A 7,204-nucleotide genomic window follows, 5' to 3' on the forward strand; every position below is an offset into this window, starting at 1 on the left:
AATTGCAAGAAAGTCCCATTACCAAGAACCTCAACATGAATGCTAACCATTTGATCAAGAGACTGAGACGAAGTTCATTGATGGCTAACATGCTTATGCAATTGAATGACTACAAAATCAAATAGATCAAATAATGACTCAAAGACAAGGTTTGACACTCAAGAACCCATTAAAGATTCATTTTCCTATGGAGAGGTTCTACAAGAGTTGCTCTTCTCAAATGAAAAGTCATGTGGTTGATGGAAATGAAAAAGAGGGTGAGGATGTTGAAAATGAAGATATGAGGTTTATCGATGAGTGCATTGAGATGGAGACACCAAATTGGGGAGAAAGTATAAGAGTTGCAAGGAATGGTGATAAGGAGCAACTTGAAGATGGTTCAAGTGAAGAAGTTCTCAAGAAAGATGAAGTTGATGAAATTTGTGGCACACCATGAGGAATGCCCTTCAATGAATGACACTACCTTGGTGAGAACTTTAGGAGAGTGTGGGAACCAGGAGGAGTTGAAGGCGTTGAGAGTGTTGGCCCACATTGGCCTATATTTTAATCAAAGGATTCTCACTTCTTATTAGTGCATGAAGATGATCCAAGATTCTCCCTACTTGCCAAAGATGAAGAACATGAAGAAGGGAGAAAAGTGAAGATCAAGAAAAGATCAAGTTCATGGCTACTATCTTGATCCAAGGTTTAGGAAGAAATCATTGGTGGACTTATGGATTAAAAATGGCTTTGAGGAAGAAATATTCTTGGAGTTTGATTTGGATGAGCATAATTTCTTAAACTTTGAAGTGATGAACTTTGAGCTCCAAGAATTTATTGATGAGCGTCACTTGAAAACATATTGGAAGGAAAAGTTGATAGAAAGATGGGAATTTTCTCCCTTCAATCCTTGATGGTTGATTTTGAGAGGTTGACTCGAGCTAGCGACATTAAACTTAGCGCTTCATGGGAGGCACCCCATGTTATCTTTCATTTTATTGCATTTTACTTTCTTTTATTTTCTTAACACTTTTATTTTTTGATATATCATGCTTCACTTGTGCTTTCATGTATATATGCTCTTGACTCTAGAATGACACTAAGGAGTATGCTCAATTCCAAGAAGGCTTCATGATGATTCTTTGACACAAAAGATTCATTAAGGGAGTCTCATCTACCTTCTTTACTTTCTTTAATTGTGTATAACGCTTTACTTTGTGTAGATAGTAGAGATTGTGTTCCTTGTTCTTATTGTGCAATCCTTTCTCCCCTTGTGCTTTGTTGTCTTTCACATCGAGGACGATGTATTTTCTAAGTGTGGGGGAGGACAAAAATTGGGAAATTTTTGAAAGTTTTGAAACTTTGCTTGGATGACTCATTATGCTTTGTGTTTGGTAAATTGTCTTTCCTTGCTTGAAGTTGTGATCACTCCCTTCTTTGTTGGTTTGTGTTTTGTTTTGGTGGAACTTGTTGCAATTCAACTTGTGATTGATGAGCCAAGGGTTAACTCATGATTGATCTATTCTCTTGCCAATAACCTTGTTAACCACTTAATAATTAAATCAATTCTTGATCATGTGTGTTATGCATTGCTAGTGAAGGCTTATGTGAGATTCCGGTCATGGTTGTTTTGCTAGAACTTGCCTCATTACTCTCCAAGTGAAATCTAAGATTTGCATGTTCTGAAATGATTTAGGCCATGTTTGTTTAGCCCGAGCCTTTCAAGCCTACCCTTACATATGTTATTACCCTAGTTGTCCCCGTTGAGCCTTTTGTTTGTTTAATAAGTGCTAAGCACTTGTCCTTCTTTGTGTTTGTTTTTACTTGTGTTAACCCTCATCATTTAACCTCCAACCCTTAACCAAAAATATTTTCCTCCACCCTTGAGAGAATAGAACATTTATTCTTTTTCATTGAAGAGATCTTTATTGGAACTTGTTTTGTAAGCAATCCTCTTGTTAAACTTGTCTAAGTGTGGGGGTCATGTTTCATAAGTTTGTTTATTGAAATGAAAAAAATGAAAAAAAAAAAAAAAAAAAAAGAGAATGTTGAGAAAATTGAGAAAAAAAAGTCATGAAAAAAAGATGAAAAGAGAAAAATGAAAAGAAAAGGAAGAAGAATAAAAGTTTGAAGATTGATTCTAGTTTGTGTTGAAAGTTGTACCTAACCCCACCTCTTTAGAGTGTTGCTTTGTGTTCCATTGTAAATTGCTCCTTAGTTTATATATGCTATATCTCTTCTAGATCCAATTGTGAATAAATGTGAAATTCTCTCTTTTGTTTATTTTCCAACCCCTTCTTTGTTAGCCATTCACCCTTAGCCCCATTACAAGCCTAATAAAAGACCTATTTGATCTTAGCATGCAATCTTAGAGTTGAACTAGTGGGAGTATGAAGGGCAAGCCTATGGAATCTCATTCAAAGCCATGTTTTGCATAATCTCAACTTAGTATTTGTGCACACTTGATCCTCACGTACTTTAATAATTTTGGTGCTTGGTTATTGGCTTGAGAATTGAACTTGTGTGGAAGGCTAAAATGATTCTTGAAACAAGTTGTCTTGTAGCAAGTTGGTTTGTGGTTTGATAGGTTGTGCAAAGTGGGAGTGTGATCACTTCATTGCTAGGTTGGTGATTTATTTCTTGTCTTTGCTTGAGGACAAGCAAAGGTTTAAGTGTGGGGGAGTTGATAATATAAATGCATTTTTGTCAATATTTTTACCCCTTCTTGAACCCATTTTATTTGTGAATTACCTAAAAACTTGTGTGAATTGTGACTAATTTGTGTTGGTTTTATTTCATGGTGCAATCATTCGCAACAAGTGAGGAATTCAATGATTTTTGGGAAGATTTGAGCAATTCTTAGACCAAGAGATCAATCAAAGAGTTTGGAATGCACTTAGGAATTTTCAGGAGTCTCGTACTGCCTCGCGTACGCCCGTCCGCCTGCCCGTCCATAAGCAATGTGCTGCTGAGGAACTCGTACTACCTCGCATACGTCCGTCCCTCAGGGCGTACGTTAATTTTGTCCCAAATCCAGTTCTCACTGGAATTTTCACAAAAATGGGACGCCCTTGCGTACGCTCATCCATCAGCTCAAGAATGAAGCAGGTGGCGTACCCCCTGGCGTACGCCCGTCCCTGAGGCGTCCCTACCTGTTCTCCCCCCTTTTAAGCTCGAATTGAGCTCTATTTCCACGGTTTTGACCCATGGTTGAGCCCTAGCTTCTCTCTTTCACTTCCTTTCATATTGTAGTGTTAGATTAGGTTTAAATTTAGGTTCCTTAACATTTTTCAAGCTTGTAATCAAGGATTCAACACTTGGATTCCAAGATTTACCATCCATTTCACTAGTACAGAATTGCAGATAGGCAACCATTGTAAAAGACAATAGGCGACCATTGTACAATGGTTGCCTATGAGAGGCTCGCGCAAAGTCATGGACTTTACGCGACCATTTTAAAATGGTTGCGCATTGTTGGTAATACGCGACCATTCTTGACCAAGAACGGTCGCGTATTGTATTTAATTTTTTTTAATTCTAAGGTAATACGCGACCATTTTAAGCTAGGAATGGTCGCGTTTTCCTTTTTTCAGTTTTTTTATTAGTTAGTCATTCGCGACCGTTTTAAGCTAGGAACGGTCGCGGATGGCTTGTTTTTATTTATTTATTTATTTATTTTAATTAAAATCTCTAATTTTTTATAATTATGTACCTGTTACACTTTAAATTCATATCAACAATATAATATCCACAATACAATCTATATATCAACACACTTTAAAACAATACTATCATCAAAACACAATAGCATCATAATTCTCAAGATTATTAGATGTGAGACGACAATCCAGAATTCAACTACCAAAATAAACAAATGTTAAATATAAGACAACTCCAGTAACTTACATTTTGATAATAATAATAATAATAATTTCAAACTTAAATTATCAACATCAACTAAACTTCAAGAATTGCTTTAACCATTCATCAATAAAATACTTACACCATACATCTCTAACTTCATCAATCTCTTGTTGAGTGTTAATTCTACACTACAATTGATAATAATAATAATAATTTCAAACTTAAATTATCATCATCAACTAAACTTCAAGAATTGCTCTAAACCATTCATCAATAAAATACTTACACTATACATCTCTAACTTCATCAATCTCTTGTTGAGTGTAGGGCAAACCCCATCCTTGTCTCTCTAAATGCTACAAAATTGAAGAAAAAAAATTAAGTAATAAATAAACTAGTATCGAATTTCGCCATATAAGAGCTCCACATAAGAAGAAAGAATCTTTTACAAGATAAAATACAATTCAGTTGGTATAGGCTTCACTATGAAGAAAGAACTTTGAAAATAGCTTATAGACTAACATTTCAATCTCCTTGCCAATTGCAAACACCGGTAAATTAAAGCAAGCTCACGAAGGAAAATCAAAAACACATTAATTCATAACATTCACAATAACACATAAAATTCAAAATATAAACACAATAACATTCACAAATATAAAATTTCGAAATATATACAATAATAATTTAAAAAATTCAAAATATTCAAAATATAACAACAAATTCGAAATAAAATTATAAATTTTAAAAAATATATAAGAAAAATTCGAAATATAAAATAAAAATATATATTACGTACCGTAGCGTCCGGCGATGCGACGTCCGACGACCAGGTGCGGCGAGGCGACGTCCATTGAAGCTTTTGCGGCGATTCCAAATTTATTAACAATGCTCAGGAAGTAGAGCCCAATCAAAAAATTTGATATCTGTCAAACAACACAATATCGAATGAGTTTGAAACCAAAAGTGGCATTTACCAATCAAGCTTTACTTTTCAGTATTCTACCAAAACCAACTAACTAGTTAATCAATGTCTGAGTTGAGATATTTTGTGAAAGATAAATGTTAACACAATGATGTCAAATTTGGCTTTTTTCCTTCCTGTATGTTTGCACCTACATAGAATATTTTGCCGCAAAAGTAACGGAATCCCAAAACAATGCTCAGAATCTTCATGTGCATGTAAATTTTAGCATTAAACTATGTCTCATTAAGAATGACAATGAGACAATCTGTTTGTGGGTTAATTAAATCCTCTAGGTGATTGGGTCCTGGGCTAAAGGGGAGAAAGCAAACGAAGCTGCAAATTTAAATTTACACAACAGTACAATATATTCAATTGACTTACACAAAATGAGCAAAACCCATGTTTCAAAAATCAATCACAGGATGATGTAGTATGTATGAAGAACTAAACAAGGAGGCAAAAACAAAATTACCACGGGAAAGACATGTGTGGGGGCGGTGGAAATGTCTTCATGGGCAGCGGTCATGTTCACCCTTCGGCTAACAATCTGACCCTGCATTATCTCGAAGTGAAGGTTGCTCCTTTCTGCAAAGCTGTGTGGGAATTATAGTCGGGATTTTTCTTGGAACAACTGGGCTTAAAAGAAGGATTGTTATGAGAGGATGATGATGGCGATGGTGATCTCTGTATTACATCACAGACTTTTCAAAAATCAGTGCTTGAATTATGATCCCCTGGGGGTGGGGGTGTGGATGTTACAAAAGGCAGTATCAGGCCAAACCTGCTAATACGTATAAACATGAAAACTAAACTCACCAGAGACTACTCTTGCGGTTAAGGTACTCGCACCATCTTTTGTAGTTTTTAAATAGCTTCTTCATGACTTCTGTAAGTGCGAGATCATCCAACTAATAACAGTGATTCAATTTTAAGTCATTAGATGGCATAAAGCCTAGATAATCCCAGCAAATATGTAGCTTGAATTTCCCATTAAGCCTAGATAATCCCAGCAACAAGCACTAAAACCTGAAAACCAAACATAGATTGAAGCCAATCTAGAATATCTTCATCTACATTCTTCTTATGGCCCTTCGGCCATGTTAGACCCCTTGTATTACGTAGAGCAGCCACAGATGGTTGGATCTATCAATGTAAACAATATTAGAACATGGAGGAAACTAGAATCAACAAAAAATCAAGACTAAAAGAATATAATCTAGAATAATGTTGGAAACACCTGAACGGAGACGGTCGAATCTTCCCATATGTTATATTAATTCCAAAAAGTGGAATAATTACCATCCCATATATAATCACCCCCACCCCATCACTATAGAAAATCAAGATTTACCAAGAAAGTTTAAAAGACAGTAAAGTAAACTACAGAGAAATTGGTTCTAATCTATTTTATTTAGTGCTGTATATGGTGGGAATGGCAGTTGTTGAACCAACCTTTTCTGAGAGCTTGGCTGGCAAAAACAAAAGGGAGACAGCAGAGCCCAAGAGGAAGCCAAGATCAGTAATCAGCTTCCCCAGATTGCTTTGCTCCAGCAGATCCTTAAAGTCCAGGCCGCCCGCAAAATCCAGATTCCGGTGCCTAAGGATTGATCCATCCAGTTCTAGTGGTGGCTCGAGCCCGGAGAAATCAAGCCTTGTTCAAATGCCGAGTGCATCTCCTCATTTCATGAAGGGCACTGCCTGCTATTATGCAAAGAAGGAAAGTTTTCAGGTAAGTTTGAGCTTATGACTCTCTTTTTTTTTTTTTTTGGTGATAAGGTTGATGACAATGTATTGAGTCTAACCTGATTGTTTAATTCCAAGATGTCATGATCAATGATAATATATATAAATGGTTTCATATATAGTGTTTAAGTGTACATTTTTCTTTATTTATTTTGTAACTAGTTCCAAGTATAGATATGATGCAAATAACATTCACTGGGAAAAACATAAAACCTCATTAAACCAGGAAGATAAGATCAAAGTTGCAGAAAGATTTAAGAGCATTGGACATACAAGTACTGCAAATTCTTCAGCAAGCCAAGTTGAGGAACTAATTGACCTGATAAAGCAGCATTTCCCAGATCACTGTAAAAGTATTAAATAAAAATAAGGACTCCAGAAAAATCACAATTTCCAAAGTTAATGCACTCACTCATTAGTAAAACCGAACCATGAATACATAAAATTGCAGGCCAGGGGAGCAATTCTTACACTCTTATAACACTGTTATCGTTGTTGCAAGTAACATGAAACAACATTTTACCTCTTGAGCTGTATAGCAGGATGAAGAAATCTTGTGTTGTGGCAATTTGCTTGTCGTAAAATTCTGGTTTTTATGTCGTGTCAGGGAGGGATTGAATGCGATGATGTGAAGTCTGTTGATTCTTCAAT

Source organism: Ipomoea nil, unplaced genomic scaffold (genome assembly GCF_001879475.1).
Source record: "Ipomoea nil cultivar Tokyo-kokei standard unplaced genomic scaffold, Asagao_1.1 scaffold1683, whole genome shotgun sequence".
In the NCBI taxonomy this organism is placed as follows: Eukaryota; Viridiplantae; Streptophyta; class Magnoliopsida; order Solanales; family Convolvulaceae; genus Ipomoea; species Ipomoea nil.